Below are 23673 nucleotides of genomic sequence, written 5' to 3'. Positions count from 1 at the left end.
TAATATTTATTTGTATATATTTCTTATTTTACAGTGGGTCTACACTGTAAAGATGGCTGGGCTTTTAATCTAAGCTGTCATGATAAACTCAGGGCACCAAGTTTTCCATCATATTAAAAATTCTAAGGAGATACTAGCATCATTAAAATAGTGTTTAATTATTCCTTTTCTTAAGTTCTGATGTGGTTACAGACTGCTCTTGGATTATTAATAAGTAGTTCTTTCCAGCAAGGAATTTGTGATCATAAGATACAAAATAGGAAAGCTCTTTTGATTTACGCATGTTATGATTTTGGAAAGAAGTAAAGTTTAGGTATTTCTGATGTAAGAAAACCAGTAAGAGTTTAGTTTAAGTGCTGCTGAATTCAACTTAGTAAAGATATTGAGACATTTCTTATCTATATGAATAGCAAGAATCTGAAAGCATGATTCCAGCAATTACACTCTTTGAGAATCAGTCCGTATGTCACTAGAATTCTTAATAATTTAAGAAATTATTAAGCAATTTGTATTTCAGCTAGAAATACAAAACCAAAAAGATTTTATTTACATCCACTCTAATTCAACAAACACTTACTGAACTCTTACTTAGAGTAAGGTTCTGTTTCAGAGACTGTGGATGTATAGATGAATAAAAAACAATTCTGGCTCTTACTGACCTTACATCAAGAACATTTACGGTGGTTGAGGATACACTATATAAAGCCTGTTTCTCTGGTCCATCTTACTGAAACCAAGACAGAGACTCTGGGTATCTATATGTTCTTGATGGAGATCAAGACCTCTGTGGGAAAGATGCAAAATGATTTGTAGACCTTCTCAATCATTTCCTGATGATTACTATGTAAATTCCTTGGAAACTGACACTGGTTTATATGTACCTGTTGCTGCAGATTCTATGCACTTGTTACTCAAAGTGTGGCCTTTGGACTAGCAGTATTGACTCTACCTGATAAGGATAGGTGGTAACTTTCCTCTAAATGTTTGTTGGAATTCACCTGTAAAGCCAGCTGGTCCTGGACTTCTGTTTTTTCGGAATATTTTAAATTATTGATTCAATTTCATTACTGGTAATTGGTCTGTTCATATTTTCTATTTCTTCCTGGTTCAGTCTTGGGAGACTGTACATTTCTAAGAATTTGTCCATTTCTTCTAGGTGGTTCATTTTATTGGCATATATTTGTTCTTAGTAATCTCTTATGATCCTTTGTATTTCTGTGGTGTTGGCTGTAACTTTTTTATTTCTGATTTTATATATTTAGGGACTCTCCTTTTTTTTCTTGATGAGTCTGGCTAAAGGTTTATCAATTTTGTTTATCTTTACAGAGAACCAGCTCTTAGTTTCATTGATCTTTTCTATTATTTTTTTGGCTCTATTTCATTTGTTTCTGCTCTGATCTTTATGATTTATTCTACTAATTTTGGTATTTGTTCTTTTTCTAGTTCTGTTAGGTGTAAGGTTAGGTTGTTTTTTGAGATTTTTCTTATTTCCTTATGTAAGCTTTAACTGCTTTTGCTGTGTCACATCGATTTTGGATTGTTGTGTTTTTGTTTTCCTTCATCTCCAGATAGTTTCTGATTTCCTCTTTGATTTCTTCAGTGACCCATTGGTTGTTTTGTAGCATATTTTAGTTTGTGTGTTTTTCAGTTTCTTCTTATAGTTGATTTCTAGTCTCATAGCATTGTCTCGGCATAGATGTTTGATACAGTTTCAGTTTTCTCAAATTTACTGAGGTCTCTTTTGTGGCCTAGCATGTGATCTGTCCTGGAGGATGCTCCTTGTGCACTTGAAAACAATGTGTATTCTGCTGCTTTTGCATGGAATGGTCTATGTATAGCTATTAAGTTCATCTGGTCTAGTGTATCATTTAAGGCCAGCGTTTCCTTACTGATTTTTAATCTGGGTAATCTGTGCATTGCTGTAAATTAGGTGTTAAAGTACTCTACTATTATTGTGTTACTATAAAGTTCTTCCTTTATGTTTGTTTATATTTGCTTTATGTATTTAGGTGGTCCTGTGTTGGATGCATATATTTTTATAATTATATCTTTTCATTAGATTGATCCCTTGATCATTATATAATGTCTTTCTTTGTCTCTTGCAACAGTCTTTGTTTTAAAGTCTATTTTGTCTGATATAAGTATTGATACCCTGGCTTTCTTTTGATTTCCATTTGCATGGAATAATTTTCCAACCCCTCATCTTCAGTCCATCTGTGTCTTTAGATCTAAAGTGATCTCTTGTAGGCAGCCTATATATGGGTTGTATTTTTGTATCTATCCAGCCACTCTCTGTCTTTTGGTGGTAGTGTTCAGTCCATTTACATTTAAAGTAATTATTAATAGATATATACTTATTGCCATTTTGTTAATTTGGGGGGGGGGTGTTTTTGTTTTTTCTTGTTCCTTTCTTCTTCTTTTGCTCTCTTCCCTTGTGTTTTGATGACTATTTTAGGTGTTATGTTTGGATTCTTTTCTCTTTGTGTGTGTGTGTTATTACATATAATAACTATATATATATAGTTATGTTAAGTTGCTAATCTCTTAAGATAAAACACTTTTTAACATCCTGCATTTTTACCCCCTCCCCATGTTTACTGTTTTCGTCATCATATTTTACATCTGTTTGTTTTATGTATCCCTTAACTGCTTATTGTGGATATAAATGATTTTTTTTTTTTTACTAGATTACCTATCTCCACTTCACTTAGTTCTTCTGGGGTTTTACCTTGTTCTTTCATTTGGAATGTGTTCCTCTGTTGCTTCGTTTTGCCTAATTTGCTGCTTTTATTTCTGTGTATCTGGTAGGTTAGTTATGTTTCCTGGCTTTGGAGGAGTGGCCTTTTGTAGATGTCCTATGCATGCCAGCAGCACACTATCCTGTGGTCATCAGAGCTATATGATCTAGGCGTGTCCCTTATGTGGTCTGTGTGGCTCCTTCTGTTGTGGCAGGCTGACCACAGTGGGAAGTCTTGTAGGTGTGGCTGGCCCCCAGTCCAGTTGGTTGCCAGGCCCTGCCTTTTGTGGAGGCTGCCAGCCACTGTTTGGTGGGGCTGGGTCACAAGGGGCTCCACAGGGGGCCCCAGGGCTAGTGCTGGCTCACTGTAGGGCAGGGTTGGGGTCTAGGAGATCCCAGGGCTGATGCCCACCCATGGTGGGTGAGACCAAGTCCTGGGGCTAGTGCTGGCCCACTAGCATGCAGAGCCTGGTCCTAGGGTCTGACTGCAGGGCCCAGGGGTCCCAGAGATGGTTTTGGACCACCGGTGGGTTGGGCTAGTTCCTGACATAGCTGGCTGTGAGGTCTGGGGTGTCTCAAAGCTTGTGTTTGCTCCCTGGTGAATGGGGCTGATCCTGGGGCAGCTGGCTGAGGGTCCGAAGGTGTCTCAGAGCTGATGTTGTCCTGTTGGTGGGTGGGACCAGCACAGCTGGTCCTGTTACTGGTGCTCGACTGCTGGTGGGTGGGCTGTATCCTACCATGGTAGGCTGCAGGGCTGCAGTTTTCCTGGGCTGGTGTCGGCCTCCTAATGGCTGAGGGTGGTCCTGAGGCTATAGCAGGCTTGCTGGTGGGAGGACCCAGGGCCCAGGGGATTCTAGGGCTGGTGGCTGCCCACTGGTGGTCATAACCGGGTCCTGGGGTCTCTGATTGCAAGGCCCTGAATGTCCTGGGTCTAGTGCCTGTGCACTGGTATGTACAGCCCAGTCCTGGGCCTTCTGGTAGGCAGGGCTATGTCCAGGAGTAGCTGTGGGATCAGGGGTTCTTAAGCAGCCTATCTTTTGGTGGGTAGGCCTGTGTCCCTGCCCACTTAGTTGCTTGGCCAGAGGCATCCTAGTACTGGTAACTTCAGGCTGATGGGTGGTGGTGGGGCTGAGTACCAAGCCTACTAAACAAGAGGGAGGATTCCACAATGGCATTTGCCAGCACCAGTGTCCACGTGGAAGGACGAACTCCCCAAAATGACTGCTGCCCATGTCTGTGTCCCCAGGGTGAACTCCAGTTGCCTCCTGCTTCTCTGGGAGACTCTCCAAGATCAGCAGTGAGGTCTGACCCAAGCTACTTTCAAATTACTGCTTTTGCCCTGGGTCCAAGAGCATGTGAGATTTTGTGTGTGCCGTATAAAAGTGTAATCTCTATTTCCCAAAGCCCTCTGCGTTCTTGAAAGTAAGTCTCACTGGCCTTCAAAGCCAAATATTCTGGCAGCTCTCTTCGCAGCACAGGATCCTCAGGCTGGGCAGCCTGATGTGGGGCTCAGACAACTCGCTCCTTGGGGAGAACCTCTGCAGTCGTAATCTCCTGTTTGTGGGTCACCCACCTGGGGATATGGGCTTTGACTATACTGTGATTCCTCTCCTCCTACCCATCTTGCTGTGGTTCCTTCTTTATATCTTTAGTTGTAGAAGATCTTTTCTGGTAGATTCTGGTCTTTTTCATAGATAGTTGTTCTGTAAATACTTGTAATTTTGTTGTGCCCATGAGAAGAGGTAAGCTCAGGGTCTTCCTACTCTGCCATGTTGGGAACTCTCTATTTTTTAGGACCTTAAGAATTGCTCTAAATCAGAAGTGAAAAATAGCTATTCTGTTTAACCACTAATATATTAAGCAAATCAATTAAGCTTCATGTAGATGTTTTAAAGTAATTAACTGAGTTCAGATTTCTTTTTTTTTACATCTTTATTGGAGTATAATTGCTTCACAATGGTGTGTTAGATTCTGCTTTATAACAAAGTGAATCAGTTATACATATACACATGTTCCCATATCTCTTCCCTCTTGCATCTCCCTCCCTCCCACCCTCCATATCCCACCCCTGTAGGTGGTCACAAAGCACCGAGCTGATCTCCCTGTGCTATGCAGCTGCTTCCCACTAGCTATCTATTTTACGTTTGGTAGTGATATATGTCCATGCCACTCTCTCACTTTGTCACAACTTACCCTTCCCCCCCATATCCTCAAGTCCATTCTCTAGTAGGTCTGTGTCTTTATTCCTGTCTTACCCGTAGGTTCTTCATGACATTTTTTCCCCTTAAATTCCATATATATGTGTTAGCATACAGTATTTGTCTTTCCCTTTCTGACTGACTTCACTCTGTATGACACACTCTGGGTCCATCCACCTCATTACAAATAGCTCAATTTCGTTTCTTTTTATGGCTGAGTAATATTCCATTGTATATATGTGCCACATCTTCTTTATCCATTCATCCGATGATGGACACTTAGGTTGTTCCCATTTCCTGGCTATTGTAAATAGAGCTGCAATGAACATTTTGGTACATGACTCTTTGAATTATGGTTTTCTCAGGGTATATGCCCAGTAGTGGGATTGCTGGGTCATATGGTAGTTCTATTTGTAGTTTTTTAAGGAACCTCCATACTGTTCTCCATAGTGGCTGTACCAGTTCACATTCCCACCAGCAGTGCAAGAGTGTTCCCTTTTCTCCACACCCTCTCCAGCACTTATTGTTTCTAGATTTTTTGATGATGGCCATTCTGACCGGTGTGAGATGATATCTCATTGTAGTTTTGATTTGCATTTCTGTAATGATTAATGATGTTGAGCATTCTTTCATGTGTCTGTTGGCAATCTGTATATCTTCTTTGGAGAAATGTCTATTTAGGTCTTCTACCCATTTTTGGATCGGGCTGTTTGTTTTTTTATTATTGAGCTGCATGAGCTGCTTGTAAATTTTGGACAGTAATCCTTTGTCAGTTGCTTCATTTGCAACTATTTTATCCCATTCTGAGGGTTGTCTTTTGGTCTTGTTTATGGTTTCCTTTGCTGTGCAAAAGCTTTTAAGTTTCATTAGGTCCCATTTGTTTATTTTTGTTTTTCTTTCCATTTCTCTAGGAGGTGGGTCAAAAAGGATCTTACTGTGATTTATGTCATAGAATGTTCTGCCTACGTTTTCCTCTAAGAGTTTGATAGTTTCTGGCCTTACATTTAGGTCTTTAATCCATTTTGAGAATATTTTTGTGTATGGTGTTAGGGAGTGATCTAATCTCATACTTCTACATGTACCTGTCCAGTTTTCCCGGCACCACTTACTGAAGAGGCTGTCCTTTCTCCACTGTACATTCCTGCCTCCTTTATCAAAGATAAGGTGACCATATGTGCGTGGGTTTATCTCTGGGCTTTCTATCCTGTTCCATTGATCTATCTTTCTGTTTTTGTGCCAGTACCAGTCTGAAGTCAGGGAGCCTGATTCCTCCAGCTCCGTTTTTCGTTCTCAAGATTGCTTTGGCTAATCGGGGTCTTTTGTGTTTCCATACAAATTGTGAAATTTTTTGTTCTAGTTCTGTGAAAAATGCCAGTGGTAGTTTGGTACGGATTGCATTGAACCTGTAGATTGCTTTGGGTACTAGAGTCATTTTCACAATGTTGATTCTTCCAACCCAAGAACATTGTATATCTCTCCATCTATTTGTATCATCTTTAATTTCTTTCATCAGTGTCATAATTTTCTGCATACAGGTCTTTTGTCTCCTTAGGTAGGTTTATTCCTAGATATCTTATTCTTTTTGTTGCAATGGTAAATGGGAATGTTTCCTTGATTTCACTTTCAGATTTTTCATTAGTGTATAAGAATGCCAGAGATTTCTGTGCATTAATTTTGTATCCTGCTACTTTACCAAATTCATTGATTAGCTCTAGTAGTTTTCTGGTAGCATCTTTAGGATTCTCTGTGTAGAGTATCATGTCATCTGCAAACAGTGACAGCTTTACTTCTTCTTTTCTGATTTGGATTCCTTTTATTTCCTTTTCTTCTCTGATTTCTGTGGCTGAAACTTCCAAAACTATGTTGAATAAGAGTGGTGAGAGTGGGCAACCTTGTCTTGTTCCTGATCTTAGTGGAAATGCTTTCAGTTTTTCACCATTGAGGACGATGTTGGCTGTGGGTTTGTCATATATAGCCTTTATTATGTTGAGGAAATTTCCCTCTATGCCTACTTTCTGCAGGGTTTTTATCATAAATGGGTGTTGAATTTTGTTGAAAGCTTTCTCTGTATCTGTTGAGATGATCATATGGTTTTTCTCCTTCAGTTTGTTAGTATGGTGTATCACATTGATTGATTTGTGTATATTGAAGAATCCTTGCATTCCTGGAATAAACCCCACTTGATCATGGTGTATGATCCTTTTAATGTGCTGTTGGCTTCTGTTTGCTAGTATTTTGTTGAGGATTTTTGCATCTATGTTCATCAGTGATATTGGCCTGTAGTTTTCTTTCTTTGTGTCATCCTTGTCTGGTATTGGTATCAGGGTGATGGTGGCCTCGTAGAATGAGTTTGGTTGTGTTCCTCCCTCTGCTATATTTTGGAAGAGTTTGAGAAGGATAGGTGTCAGCTCCTCTCTAAAGGTTTGATAGAATTCGCCTGTGCAGTCATCTGCTCCTGGGCTTTTGTTTGTTGGATGATTTTTAAAAATTAATTAATTAATTAATTTATTTTTGGCTGTGTTGGGTCTTCATTTCTGTGCGAGGGCTTTCTCTAGTTGCGGCAAGTGGGGGCCAGTCTTCATGGCGGTGCGTGGCCCTCTCACTGTTGTGGCTTCTCTTGTTGTGGAGCACAGGCTCCAGACGTGCAGGCTCTGTAGTTGTGGCCCACGGGTCCAGTCACTCCGCAGCATGTGGGATCTTTCCAGACCAGGGCTCGAACCCGTGTCCCCTGCATTGGCAGGCAGATTCTCAACCACTGTGCCACCAGGGAAGCCCCTGTTGGAAGATTTTTAATCACAGTTTCAATTTCAGTGCTTGTGATTGGTCTGTTCATACTTTTTATTTCTTCCTGATTCAGTCTTGGCAGCTTGTGCATTTCTACCAATTTTTCCATTTCTTCCATGTTGTCCATTTTATTGGCATAGACTTGTTTGTAGTAATCTCTCATGATCTTTTAATTTCTGCAGTGTCAGTTGTTACTTCTCCTTTTTCATTTCTAATTCTGTTGATTTGAGTCTTCTCCCTTTTTTGCTTGATGAGTCTGGCTAATGTTTTATCAATTTTGTTTATATTCTCAAAGAACTAGCTGTTAGTTTTTTTGATCTTTGCTATCATTTCCTTCGTTTCTTTTTCATTTATTTCTGATCTGATTTTTATGATTTCTTTCCTTCTGCTAACTTTGGGGGGTTTTTGTTCTTCTTTCTCTAATTGCTTTAGGTGCAAGGTTAGGTTGTTTATTCGAGATGTTTCCTGTTTCTTAAGGTAGGGTTGTATTGCTATAAACTTCCCTCTTAGAACTGCTTTTGCTGTATCCCATAGGTTTTGGGTCATCGTGTCTCCATTGTCATTTGTTTCTAGGTATTTTTGATTTCCTCTTTGATTTCTTCAGTGATCACTTCGTTATTAAGTAGTGTGTTGTTTAGCCTCCATGTGTTTGTATTTTTTAACAGATCTTTTCCTGTAATTGATATCTAGTCTCATAGCGTTGTGATCAGAAAAGATACTTGATACGATTTCAGTTTTCTTAAGGCTTGATTTGTGACCCAAGATATGATCTATCCTGGAGAATGTTCCATGAGCACTTGAGAAAAATATGTATTCTGTTGTTTTTGGATGCAGTGTCCTATAAATATCAGTTAAGTCCATCTTATTTAATGTATCATATAAAGCTTGTGTTTCCTTACTTATTTTCATTTTGGATGATCTCTCCATCGGTGAAAGTGGGGTGTTAAAGTCCCCTACTATGAATGTGTTACTGTCAATTTTCCCTTTTATGGCTGTTAGTATTTGCCTTATGTATTGAGGTGCTCCTATGTTGGTTGCATAAATATTTACAATTGTTATATCTTCTTCTTGGATCGATTCCTTGATCATTATGTAGTGTCCTCCTTTGTCTCTTGTAATAGTCTTTATTTTAAAGTCTATTTTGTCTGATATGAGAATTGCTACTCCAGCTTTCTTTTGGTTTCCATTTGCATGGAATATCTTTTTCCATCCCCTCACTTTCAGTCTGTATGTGTCTCTAGGTCTGAAGTGGGTCTCTTGTAGACAGCATATATATGGGTCTTGTTTTTCTATTCATTCAGCCAGTCTGTGTCTTTTGGTGGCAGCATTTACTCCATTTACATTTAAGGTAATTATCGATATGTATTTTCCTATTCCCATTTTCTTAATTGTTTTGGGTTTGTTATTATAGGTGTTTTCCTTCTGTTTCCTGCCTAGAGAAGATCCTTTAGCATTTATTGTAAAGCTAGTTTGGTGGTGCTGAACTCTCTTAGCTTTTGCTTGTCTGTAAAGGTTTTAATTTCTCCATCAAATCTGAATGAGATCCTTGCTGGGTATAGTAATTTTGGTTGTAGGTTTTTCTCCTTCATCACTTTAAATATGTCCTGCCAGTCCCTTCTGGCTTGCAGAGTTTCTGCTGAAAGATCAGCTGTTAACCTTATGGGGATTCCCTTGTGTGTTATTTGTTGTCTTTTCCTGGCTGCTTTTAATATGTTTTCTTTGTATTTAATTTTTGACAGTTTGATTAATATGTGTCTTGGCGTATTTCTCCTTGTATTTCTCCTGTATGGGACTCTCTGTGCTTCCTGGACTTGATACTATTTTCTTTCCCATATTAGGGAAGTTTTCAACTATAATCTCTTCATATATTTTTTGAGTCCCTTTCTTTTTTTCTCTTCTTCTTCTGGAACCCCTATAATTCAAATGTTGGTGTGTTTAATGTTGTCCCAGAGGTCTCTGAGACTGTCCTCAGTTCTTTTCATTCTTTTTTCTTTATTCTGCTCTGCAGTAGTTATTTCCACTATTTTATCTTCCAGGTCACTTATCCGTTCTTCTGCCTCAGTTATTCTGCTATTGATCCCATCTAGAGTACTTTTAATTTCATTTATTGTGTTGTTCATCGTTGCTTGTTTCATCTTTATTCTTCTAGGTCCTTGTTAACTGTTTCTTGCATTTTGTCCATTCTGTTTCCAAGATTTTGGATCATCCTTACTATCATTATTCTGAATTCTTTTTCAGGTAGACTGCCTATTTCCTCTTCATTTGTTAGGTCTGGTAGGTTTTTATCTTGCTCCTTCATCTGCTGTGTGTTTTTCTGTCTTCTCATTTTGCTTATCTTACTGTGTTAGTGGTCTTCTTTTTGCAGGCTGCCGGTTTGTAGTTCCCGTTGTTTTTGGCGTCTGTCCCCAGTGGCTAAAGTTGGTTCAGTGGGTTGTGTAGGCTTCCTGGTGGAGGGGACTAGTGCCTGTGTTCGGGTGGATGAGGCTGGATCTTGTCTCTCTGGTGGGCAGGTCCACGTCTGGTGGTGTGTTTTGCGGTGTCTGTGGATTTATTATGATTTTAGGCAGGCTCTCTGCTAATGGGTGGGGTTGTGTTCCTGTCTTGCTAGTTGTTTGGCATAGGGTGTCCAGCACTGTAGCTTGCTGGTCGTTGAGTGAAGCTGGGTGCTGGTGTTGAGATGGAGGTCTCTGGGAGATTTTCACCGTTTGATGTATGTGGAGCTGGGAGGTCTCTTGTGGACCAGTGTCCTGAAGTTGGCTCTCCCACCTCAGAGGCACAGCAGTGACTCCTGGCTGCAGCACCAAGAGCTTTTCATCCACATGGCTCAGAATAAAAGGGAGAAAAAGTAGAAAGAAGGAGAGGAGGAGGGGGAGGGGGAGAGGGAGAGGGAGGAAAAGGAAGAAAGGAAGAAATAAAGAGGATAAAATAAAATAAAGTAAGATAAAATAAAATAGAGTTATTAAAATAAAAAATAATTATTAAGAACAAAATTTTTTTTAAAAGAAAAAAATAAAAATCAGACGGATAGAACCCTAGGTCAAATGGTGAAAGCAAAGCTATACCAACAAAATCTCACACAGAAGCATACACATACACACTCACAAAAAGAGGAAAAGGGGAAAAAATAATAAATCTTGCTCTCATCGTCCACCTCCTCAATTTGGGATGATTCGTTGTCTATTCAGGTATTCCACAGATGCAGGCTACATCAAGTTGATTGTGGAGCTTTAATCCGCTGTTTCTGAGGCTGCTGGGAGAGATTTCCCTTTCTTTTCTTTGTTTGCACAGCTCCCGGGGCTCAGCTTTGGATTTGGCCCCGCCTCTGCGTGTAGGTCGCTGGAGGGCATCTTTTCTTTGCTCACACAGGACGGGGTTAAAGGAGCAGCTGCTTCGGGGGCTCTGGCTCACTCAGGCTGGGGATTGGGAGGGGTGCGGATGCCGGGGGAGCTTGCGGCGGCAGAGGATGGCAGGACGTTGCACCAGTGTGAGGCGTGCCGTGTGTTCTCCCGGGGAAGTTGTCCCTGGATCACGGGACCCTGGCAGTGGCGGGCTGCACAGCCTCTCCGGAAGGGTGGTGTGGAGAGTGACCTGTGCTCACACACAGGCTTCTTGGTGGCGGCAGCAGCAGCCTTAGCGTCTCATCCCCGTCTCTGGGGTCCACGCTGTTAGCCGTGGCTCGCGCCAGTCTCTGGAGCTCCTTTAAGCAGCGCTCTTAATCCCCTCTCCTCGCGCACCAGGAAACAAAGGGAAGAAAAAGTCTCTTGCCTCTTTGGCAGGTCTAGACTTTTCCCCAACTCCCTCCTGGCTAGCTGTGGTGCACTAACCCCCTGCAGGCTGTGTTCACGCCGCCAACCCCAGTCCTCTCCCTGCGCTCCGACCGAAGCCCGAGCCTCAGCTCGCAGCCCCGCCCGCCCCGGCGGGTGAGCAGACAAGCCTCTCGGGCTGGTGAGTGCCGGTCGGCCCCGATCCTTTGTGCGGGAATCTCCCCGCTTTGCCCCCCGCACCCCTGTTGCTGTGCTCTCCTCCACGGCCCCGAAGCTTTCCCCCTCTGCCACCCGCAGTCTCCGCTCGCGAAGGGGCTTCTAGTGTGTGGAAACCTTTCCTCCTTCACAGCTCCCTCCCACTGGTGCAGGTCCCGTCCCTATTCTTTTGTCTCTGTTTTTTCTTTTTTCTTTTGCCCTACCCAGGTACGTGGGGGGGTTCTTGCCTTTTGGGAGGTCTGAGGTCTTCTGCCAGCATTCAGTAGGTGTTCTGTAGAAGTTGTTTCCCGTGTAGATGTTTTTCTCGTGTATCTGTGGGGAGGAAGGTGATCTCCACATCTTACTCTTCCGCCATCTTCCCCCAGACTTCATTTTAAAAGGGATGAGGGAAGAAGTTTAAATTACAGAATTTTTCATTTTAGAAAAGAAAATAATGGTAGCTTATATTCAATGAGTATAATGCTTACAAAGATGCAACACACAAACACACATTTTCACTCCATATACCACTGTTATGACAGCTGCAGGGTGAAAGTGAAAGGGAGATGAATCAAGAAGAAATGGACAAAGAAGAAAGGAGATAAACAGAAAACAGGAGGAAGAAACTCTTGAGAAAAAAGCAGAAAAAAGAGAGGAATAAGAGATGGAGGTATAAACAAACAAGAAGAAACAGATTGAGTATACGTCAAAAATGAGAGGAAGAGAGAAAATAAAAAGTGGATTCATTGGTTCTGAGTTATTAGAGGAATGGATGATATATATATTTTTTGGCCTCACCTCAATTTCAATCTGGTTATGCACTTTAGAGTGGTTTAAATTGCTATTTCTGTCTTTTGAAGAGTAATTACTGAGCACAGTTCTTTCATTGCTCTTTACCAGGAGTGTTTCTGAGGCCCTGCTCTGAGTGGAATCACTGTGGCAGCCTGTCAGAAATTGTGGAGTTCTCAGATTTATACTGCCCAGTGTCATGGCAATTTCACTTTTGAAAACAGAGTTTGCTACGAGGGTCTAACTTTGCAGTAAATAAAGTTGTGGCACGTTGGAATCTTCACATTTATTGCTAGGTGGTCCCTCAAATACCACGTGGAGTCAACACCGTGGGCAACCTTTTTCTTATTAACCTTGAGACCAACACATGTAGAAAGATACTATCAGGCTCTATCACTTCAATTCTCAGTTTAAGTTTGATGATGTTCCTATGTTATACCTCTCATTCTCATTGTAGTTTTTGTGTGTGTGTGTTTGTGTGTTGACTGAAAAAATATTGACTTAGAATTGAAATAAAATGGCAAGGAGTGTAAGATTTTTTAAAATTAAAGTCCCCCAAAAGAAAGTAGAAAATCTCCCAGCCATTGTGAATTTCTTTTTGTTTTGATTTGTTTTAGCATTATTTAGTCATAGAATTAGTGATAGAGCTAGATATTTTTTATTTTTCTCATTTCAACTGAATTTTTATAACAATATATGTTTTGGCTTTTAAACTGCAAGTGAATTTCATGTTTATAAATGTGAAGAAGTAATAATTAAAGAGGAAAGTTTAAACACTGTACACATAACTCAGCAACACAAACTTTGCTCTAAACTGCTCCTTCCTAATACTTTGCATTTCTTTTTTTTCTTCTTTCCGTAAGCTAAGACATTGATATCATTCAAACATGAAGGTGAGAAAAAGACTAAATTTATATTTTAAGAGGAACCTGTGGTGCAGGTCCTCTAAGGAAAAGCAATATTAAGGAGAAAACAAACAGAATTTTAAAAACCTATGATAAGCAGACACAATGCAGGCAATAGAAGGAAATTTCTAAAACACAAATGTTTAATTTCTTCTGAGACATGAGACAAGCTGCACCTCTAATACAAGACTAAACTACTGTGAAGGAAGAGCATTCAGAAAACAAGAAGAGTTTGGGAAAATTTTTAAATCTGATAGGTAAAATTTAAAATTCAATAGACGGATTAAAAGATAAAGCAAAAAAAATTCTAGAAAATTAAATAAAAAGATAAAAAGAATAAAGTACATGAGAAAAAAAAAGATTATTCCAGGAGTTCCAGCACAAGGAGTTCGAGAAAGGCCAACAGAAAATACAAGAGAGAAGAGATTATCGAAGAAATACTGTAAAAGCATTTCTAGAGCTGAAGAGTATACACTTTTGTACTGGAAAAGGTCATGTTGGAAATAAATTTGCCAAACAAATGCATAAAATTAAAAAAAAATCAAATTCTAAAAATAGCAAAGAGAAAGTCCTAGAAGCTTCTGGTGGGAGGAAACAGTCATCAAAAAAAAAATGATCATATATTATAAAATAGAATTCAACTGCCATTAGATTTCTTAATGAAAATGTTGGCTGTTACAAAATAAGGAAGTGGTGTCTTTAAATTCTGAGGGAAAGTATTTTCAATCCAGGAATCAAACTCAGGCAAGTTATCAATAGGGTGTGAAGTGAAAAAAAATTTTTTTTAGGTATACAGGTTCTTAACATTTATCGTTCTTGATTGTCCTCTTAGGAAGCTATTGTAGGATATATTTCAGCAAAACAAGGGAGTAAACTAAATATGAGAAGGACATGAAATCTGGCAAAGGGTGAATCCAAAGCAGTAGTGCCATGGAGTTCCAGTGTGACTACTGTACAGGAGACCTAGCCAGCAGCTGGTGAGCACTGGAGCTGGGAGATGGAGAGCTGCAGAGCCAAGGTCTTCCAAAAACAATCATGGCCAGTTTTAAAAAGGAATTTGGTTTAGTCAACTCAAAAATTTCAAATGCCAGTAGGTATTTGAAAGATCTTTTGAAATATTTGCAAAATGTAATGACTCCAGGTGAAGCTGAGAAAATAGGGGGAAAAAGACAATTATTAATTCCTTGGGCAAAATGTAAGAAAAAAAAGTGCAATAATAATATATACTACAAAGTCATATTAAATAATGTAACCCTTATTTTCCATTAAGAAATGATATTAAACTATACTGGGAGACTGAGAAGGGACGTGTATGTGTGTGTGTGTGTGTCTGTCTACATGCTCATGTGTGTATTTGGGGGCAGAGTGAACTTAACTCCCATAACAAAAATAAACTGATAAGATCTGATGTTGATAATCAAGAAAACAGTAATGCAAGTCAATTATTTTAAAATATTGTGATATTCTCAGGGTACATGCCCAGTAGTGGGAGTACTGGGTCATATGGTAGTTCTGTTTTTAGTTTTTTAAGGAACCTCCATACTCTTCTCCATAGTGGCTGTATCAACTTACATTCCCACCAACAGTGTAGGAGGGTTCCCTTCTCTCTAGAAGGGAACCCTCTCCAGAATTTATTGTTTGTAGATTTTTTGATGATGGCCATTCTGACTGGTGTGAGGTGATACCTCATTGCAGTTTTGATTTGCATTTCTCTAATGATTAATGATGTTGAGCATCCTTTCATGTGTTTGTTGGCAATCTGTATATCTTCTCTGGAAACCATAATTCAGAAAGAGTCATGTACCACAATGTTCATTGCAGCTCTATTTACAATAGGCAGGACATGGAAGCAACTTAAGTGTCCATTGACAAATGAATGGATAAAGAAGATGTGGCACATATATACAATGGAATATTACTCAGCCATAAAAGGAAAGAAATTGAGTTATTTGTAGTGAGGTGGATGGACCTAGAGTCTGTCATACAGAGTGAAGTAAGTCAGGAAGAGAAAAATAAATACTGTGTGCTAACACATATATATGGAATATCTTAAAAAAAAAAAAAAGGTTCTGAAGAACCTAGGGGCAGGGCAGGAGTAAAGACGCAGACGTAGAGAATGGACTTGAGGACACGGGGAGGGGGAAGGGTAAGCTGGGACAAAGTGAGAGAGTGGCATGGACTTATATATACTACCAAATGTAAAATAGATAGCTAGTGGGAAGCAGCTGCATAGCACAGAGAGATCAGCTCGGTGCTTTGTGACCACCTAGAGGGGTGGGCTAGGGAAGGTGGGAGGGAGATGCAAGAGGGAGGAGATATGGGGATATATGTATATGTATAGCTGATTCACTTTGTTATAAAGCAGAAACTAAGACACCATTGTAAAGCAATTATACTCCAATAAAGATGTTAAAAAAATAAAATCATGTGCATTCATTATTTGAATATAAAAATTTAAAAATGATTTTTTAAAGAAATAAACATAAACCACTTCTGGGTGTAATATTTTCATCTGCTAGTAGAAGTGTAGATCATTTGATGCTATCAGTACTCCTCATGGTTTTGAGAAAAAATACGCTGCATGTGCTTAAGAAAATGATCCTGATTCATACGTTAACTTCTTGTAAATGACAGTCTTGAAGAAGGAAGAACTGTGTTCTAGCCTAAGGAATTGGGTAAAGAATTTACAGTATTTGAACGTATGGCATCTGCCCAGAGGGTTGTATATTTTTCAGACTTTGAAGAATTTGCTGCAGGTATTAATTGAATTGGTGAATAATCTTAACCAAGGTGATTACAATTCAAATATTGATGTGTCTTTAATTCGTAGCATCAAACTAGCCCTGAGACAAACTCGTGTGTGTGTGTGTGTGTGTGTGTGTGTGTGTGTGTGTGTGTGTGTGTGTGTGTGTGTGTGTGTGTGTGTGTGTGTGTGTAGGGTGGAGGAACGAGGAGGGGCAGGTAGTGACAGGAATCACAGAACTTCCCTATACTCCAAGGATTACTGTTGTTGCTTCTGACCTCTATGGCTTATGGATGAATTGTATTCTGCTCCACAGCATTGTTTCCTTTGGGGCAATGCCTTATCAGAGGAAAGTGTCTCTTGCGTCATTAAATTGGTCCAGTGGCTCCTGTCTTTTGAGGTTTACCAGTTACACTGACAGCATTTCTGCGTCATTTCTAGTTTCTCTTTGTTCTTACCCTCTGTTGTACCTGGTTTGCTCAGGTCCCCTCCAGACTTTTTCCAGCACATTCAGAGCAGCAGCCACAGGGGTGAGGCCCCACAGCAGTACACAGAAAGCCTAATTTACACCCTCTCTCTTGATTCGGGGTCCAGCTTGAACCCACCTCTTAATCATGACCCAGACTGCTTCACCCGCCTCACAAGATTTCTTCTTAATTCTTCTGCTAGGTGTCTTTATTTAGTTATTTTGATTGTTAGCATAGTATTCTTGTTTGTTTGATTGTGCTTTAGCCTTGCAATTATGATTTTTTTCTTTTAGTACACCACATGCTATGACACTAAAAAAAGGGTTGTTGAGTGTCACGCGCTCTGGGAATACTTGGAGGTCAGTGGCTCTCTAAAATGCAGCACCTGTAACATTGATTTGCACGATAGGTATGCTTTTAAAACAAAGTAGATTCGTAAATGGTCTCTGTAGGGATAGCTTATTTTATGCCGTGGGAAAGGGAGAGTACTGGAATGTTGAAGATGACTGCATAAGAGGTATCCAGTTCCCTTGGGGGCTGAAGGGAATTGTGGAATCAGTCAACTGTTCATTAATATGAAAAATCCAATATCAGTTTTAATCAAAACCACATAACCGACCTTCCTTTTACAGAATACCTAGTCACAGGGCCAGCCAGTATGTTTGTTTCGCCTTGTACAAGCCTCCAGTCCTTGCTGACTGATTGGGTAGTGACATTTACCAGTATTAACCTAATTCAATTTAATCCAATTCAATCAACAGCCGTGTACCGATTACATTGTGCCAAGTACACTACTTGCGATACAGTTTGACTACAACTCAGATCCGGTCCTGGAGGAGTCATAGTCTAGTAGGAATAAACATATGGCTAATTAAGCATCACAGTTGTGGCTGATATAGGAAAGTAAAACACTGTGACTATTATAGGGGCAACTTTTTGTACCTGGAGTTAATGTGCTTGCAAATGTATATGCAAAAGCTTAAAGTTTTTATTTTGAAAACTTTAAAAATGCCTTTTCTACTCATGCATCTCTTTTCACCGTTTTCTAGTGATTTTGGATTCTTTAGCTCACTGAGTAATGGAAATGGTAATGGGAATATTAATTCATTTGTGTGAATGTATTTTCTGTAGTAAAACTTTATGGGACCAGATGCTAGATCTCTACTCAGGAGCTCCCTTTAACCAAAAACTACTGAGCTTCAGTATCCAATCCACGATGCACCCCTGGTTCTTCCTGAGTTGACATTGTCCAGAAAAGCATCATAACCTTTGTGTTTTCTTCTTGAAAATCAGCAGTGGTAAGAGTAGCCTATAAAGCAATTACATTGGTCCCTGAGTGCCAAAGGGTAAACCTCTGCAAAGCCATTTAAATTAATCGAGAAGGCAGAATGTTAATAAGTCAACATGGTGAATAAGCAGGGGAAAAACTGGGTCTAATAAGTGGAATAACGCTTTGTGCAGTGTGACTTGAATGTGGGATGATATGCTTGGCCTGATCAAGTCAGCAACTAAATATAATCAGAAAAAAAAATAGTTGAAAAACGTTTCCCTACTTCTCTTTGGTGGAAAAGCATTGTACAGAGCACATTCAGAATTAAGAGGCTTGTGTGTATTTAGCTTAATTAAATATTTAATCAAATGTCATCTACCTATTATTTCCACTCTGCAATTTTCCATAACACCCAGAAGAATTAGCTAATTTTGAACATTTCTGTTGACTTTCTTGAAATTGAACACTATTGCTTTATGCTTCTATCCATCTTTTGGTTGTCCCCAAATCTGTCCCTCCTTCATCACCTTCAGCATCACTGGGAAAACCGAGTGAAATTAGTAATCACTCACAGCATTTAGAAGCTCAGCTGACCTGAATGAAAAGCCCAGGACCCATCCAGGTTGAAAAATGAAATTGCTTTGCCTTGTTGTGATTTTCACATATTTCTACCTCGCTCCCTGAAACCGCTTCTTACTCTTAATTAGAAGGAAAATGTGAACAGATATATTATGTAAGACAGTGGAATAGGGACCGGGCACCAGGTCGAGGCCATTTAATTAAAAGGTGCAAGATAAATAGACTGTAAAATTCAGCTAGTCCTATATAAAAGTAGTCTGCTTAGCAGAATTGAATAAGCTAAATCAACATGTGAATTTCCAGAAGAGAGGGAAAACAGCTTTGAAATCTTATCAGCTTTATTTTTACTTTTAGTTTGCTTTAGGTTCAAGATCGCAGGCTCAGCACAATGTTTTTAAAAGAAGGAAAAGAAGAAAAAAAGGAAAGGAGAGATGGAAATAAGAAAGAAATCAGTCCCATGAGTGTATGGTTTCAGATTGCTATCAAAGAACGTTGCTCTGGTTTGCTTGTCTAATATTAAATGGACATCAGCATAATTTTCAGTAGTTTGTCAAATTATTTCAATAGTGATTAGGAACGAGAATTGTCTGGACTGTGGCTTCAAAATAGCTTGAGCTAGATTTGCAGTAACAAAGAAGCAATGTTACAGAGAGGAATTTTGCAGTGTTTGCTAGGGGGCACTGCAAGGCTATCTTTGCCTTGTTTGTTCCTTTGAGTTGTTAGTGGTTGGTCCATTTTAATTATCTGTGTTTCCGTGAGAGATGAAGTATCACGTTAATTATGGAGTTTTCAGCTTCATAATGGTTTTTATCTAACTGCTTTTGTTTCCTGTGCCCTTCAAATTCTATGTTTTCTGGTGGGATTTGGGTAAATTGAAAACAGTAGATTATAGTAGGGGTTTGTTCTAGGAAATAACTGAATCCAGCTGCCACTATGAAAAGTGAGGTTTGTTTTCCCCTAAAATAGGCCCAAGCACATCCCAGAGTTTGGTGTTGAGCATGCAAATCTTGGGCTTCGTATACTGAGAAGCGTTCCTTGTCTTTTGAAGTCGGTGTGAGAGATTTCTGAAAAAATGTGCCCTCTTCCCTGTCATCAGCAGGGCCTGGTTCACCCAGGACCACAACGTGATTAAATAATAAGAATATTAAAAAGCACCTGAGGACAGGAGAGTCCCATCAGTCTTGGTTCAGAAATTTTACTTTTCTGAGGGGAAAAAGTAGTCATACCCAAGGCAGTGCTGCTTTTACCTCAGAGCACCATAACTGAACCAGTTTGGGTTTCTTCTGACGGCCGTTTGTCCACGGTAGAGTTCTCTTAACTAAATTGCATTAGATATTTTCATGGCCCAGGTAAAGCCACTCAGCAGTTAAATTCTTTAGAAACTAAGTGAACAACTTTCACTGTAAATGCTCCAACAAGAGGCAGACAGAGAACACTCATAGGGTCAGCAGAAAATGGAGAACTCTTAGCTTGGATATCTGTAGTGATTTCAGACTTACATAGCCTCAACTCAAGTTATGGAGGGTTAAATCAGTGATCTGCTTGCAAGATCAAGCAGCTGTCAATAGATTCTGCAAGGGAAGGGCCACCCAGATAGCATGTATTGTAAATCAGTCCTTTTCAAACCTTTAAAACTCAACTCACTTCCAAGAGGCCCAGTTCTTAGGGTGGCCGCTCTATGATGACCAATGGACGCGTCTCCAAGGCATAATGGAGACATCTGGCTATCACTTACATTCAGATTATTTGGGTGGCTAACTGCTACCCACCCAATATCTATTTCCCATTTACTTCCTTACTAGCACAATCCCAATTTTACTGGGTATGTCCATTACCCAGCTAAAAGACTACTTTTTCTAACTTTCCTTGCAGCTAAAGTTTCCTGTGTGAAACAATTCTGACCAATGAATTTGTAAGTTTTTGTTGGTGCTTCCAAGAAATCATTTAAAATGGGACAGACTTGGCTGGCTTGTCCTTTAGCCTTTCATCTTTTCCAGTATCCTTTGTTTCTGGAACATAGATTCAACCATGAGGCAGAGTAAGAACCATCATGTGACTATGAGTTTACAAGGACATGATGGGATGGTGAGCTCAGTGTTAGGAGCAGGACTCCTAGTGCTGTCACAGAGCCTCAGGCCGGCACTGGACTAACTAATTAGACTTCTCATAACCTGATAAATAAAACCCCTGCCTTATATAAATCACTGATATTTCACTTTGCCCTTTAATGCAGCTGAAGTAAATTCTTACCTGATACACACACCTTACAGCAAAAATATGAGCAGCTGACGTAATAAGCAGTCAACTTTAAATTTCTTCAAAGTTTATTTTCTTATGAAAAATTCATTTTTTATAATTTTTATTATAATATAAAATACCATGATTTTTTTTTTACAAAACATACTTCAAGTAAAATTGATGATCCAGGTAGTGTTGGGGCATTTATCCTCTGACTTCTCATAGCATGTCCTGTCACTGTTTATTCAATATGGAAAATACAACATTGGAACAGAGTCCAGGAAATTTGCCAAAACATATATCCCCTAAACATGCAAGGAGTAGGTTAAGCATTGTCATATCTAAAATGGGAGTAAAAATACTAAAACCAACTCATCATCAAAAGGAATAAGTAAAATGAAGCTAAATCACCAAACACTGTGTCTGGCATATAATAAATACTATATACAATTGCATACCATTTTATTTCACATGAAACATTATAAATATAGTTTATATTATAGAAGTTGAACATCATATTCTACATGGGGGTGTATTATATGTCATATACATTTAAATACTCATTAATAGTCATCCAACAATGTGCCAGGCACCGTTCTATATGTAAGTGAATGCAGTGTTGAACAGGATGTCTTGACCAAGTTACAGTCTATTATGCTACAGAGAATATACCTTTGAATCTGTAGTATATTGAGTACTCATCAAAGGATTTGAATTGTAATATAAATTGACTCTCATAAATGTAGCTAAATTGGAAAAGGCAACTTTTATACTTCTTTTACAAAAGGTCATTTGCCCAAAATGCCAAGACCTAGCCACATACTTCACCATATCTATAATAACACAGAGAATAGCACAGATGATAATCTGAACGTACGTGGTGTCTAAAGTAGGACTCCAGCATGCTTGGGAGACATCACCACAAGAGAAGTGCCCTAAGAGGTGGGTCTTCTGGACATGAAATTATTTACAGTCCAGGAATTCAATGTCCAAGGTGCTCATGCCACCTGAACAGTGTGGTCACAATTTTCAGCAAATTTCCTGAGTTTTTCTCAAAAATAAAAACTGGATCTTACAAAGAGGAAACATGGTATTAATCATTAATAATTTCATCAAACATTTTCCAGCCTTCTGCCTTTCAAGCATGCATAGGGTTGCATTCCCTAGCACTCTTGTGTTTGGGTGGAGCCATGTGGTTAGTTTTGGTCAAAGAATTGTGTATGGAAGTGGTATAGATCACCTACAGGCTAGGGTATTTAGTAGCTGATGTGGGTGAGAAAGTGAAGAACTCTTTTTCTTCTAGCACCATGACCTACAATGTTCAGGTCATGGAGGTTGGCTCCTCCATCAGCCCAAATCTCTGTGTGATTACAGTGAGCAGAGTCCCCCTGTCAACCCATGTAGACATGTAGCATGAGCAAGAAATAAATATGGTAGTTCTGGGCCATGTGGTTTCAGTGGTTATTTATTAATGCAGCATCACCTGGCTTTATCCTATCTGATACTGATGTGGTCATTATATCTGGATCATCCTTAAATCTCTATTGTTCTCAATTTCTATGTCAAATCCTCCTCAGTTTATGCTAATCTTATTTTCAAGTTACATCTTTAATCTGTCCTCTACTTAGACCAGGCTATCATTATCTTTTGCCTGACTCTGTTACAATCTCCCAGGTCTCTTCCTATCTACCCTGTGACTCTCAAACTATTCTCCATTTTGTAATGAGAATGATATTCTTATAAAATTAATCAGTCTGTTACTCCCACCATAGTTAGTATAAAATCAAATTCCCTATGAAGTTCTAGCAGACCATTAAGCAGACTCACCCTGTGCAATATGCCTAATTTTATTGTAGTCCAGTTACATTATTGATCATTTGGTTCACTAAAGACACCCATTTTTTTCCCCTACCTCAGGGCCATTGCTTAAACTCTTCCACCTTGTTGAATTTGCTTCCATGCTGTCTTCCCTCCAACAAGAACATAAATCAGTAATGTCAGAGACTGTGCCTCCTTTGTTCAACGTTATAACCAGGTGACTGCTAGTCCCTGCTACATTGCAGGCATTAATGCATTTCTATTGAATGAAAGACTGAAGAATAAAAGAAACAAAGGAGGAAGTTTCATGAATTCTCTGGAGGATTTGAAAAGTAACTATTACACTAATGAGAAAATTTAAATTAGAAATGGGGCATTTTAAATCAAAGTGCCTCAAATCAGGTACATATACTACATGGAGTAGTCCATACCAACTGGAATTGTATTAAGAGCCAGGAGCAATCTAAATTTAAAAAACCAAGATGAAGATCAAAGTCATATTCAGAGATAGCCTCTAAACTCATGAAGGTTAAAATTGATCATATAAATACGTAATTACCAATCCAGATTAAATATGTTTTATGACAGACGTAGCTTGAAATCCTTAGATATCAAACAGATGGCACATTCCGTTTGTAAGGCTTCATAAGTCACCTGCTGCCGAAATACAGAGACTGGCTATGTTTCAGACCTAGAAAAGACATAGTATATAACTGATTTACAAAGAAAAATAATCTAGGAGTTGCCATTAATGAAGAAAGTATCATTTTATGACTGATCTAGATTTTGTATGGTAGATAACAAAAAGAAAGAAACAAAAAGGGCCAGTGTAACAAAATATGAAGGAATATTTAAAAGATGTTAAAGCCATTTGACAATGAATTTATACAGTACCTGAGGAATCACAAAATTGCCTTCCGGAAAAAACGTTAATTCTTCTATATTCACTGAAGCTGCTGAAATGGAAATCGACTTCTGATTGAATATCCCTTTCTGATTAAAAGGGAGGTGGTTTAGAGGCCATGAAGTTTAATTAAAAATGGTACTAGATTGAAAGTCAAGAGAGCTGGCTATAATCACAGCTCAATCTTAAACACATGACCTTAAGAAAGGTATTTTCACTAGGTCTGGGTTTACTCAAGAGAAAGTGAAGAAAATAATATCTATACTCCAGGTCTGCAATGAA

The sequence above is a fragment of the Globicephala melas genome, chromosome 6 (genome assembly GCF_963455315.2).
Source record: "Globicephala melas chromosome 6, mGloMel1.2, whole genome shotgun sequence".
NCBI lineage: Eukaryota > Metazoa > Chordata > Mammalia > Artiodactyla > Delphinidae > Globicephala > Globicephala melas.
The sequence above is the reverse complement of the archived record's forward strand: the minus strand, read 5'-3'. Positions refer to the sequence as shown.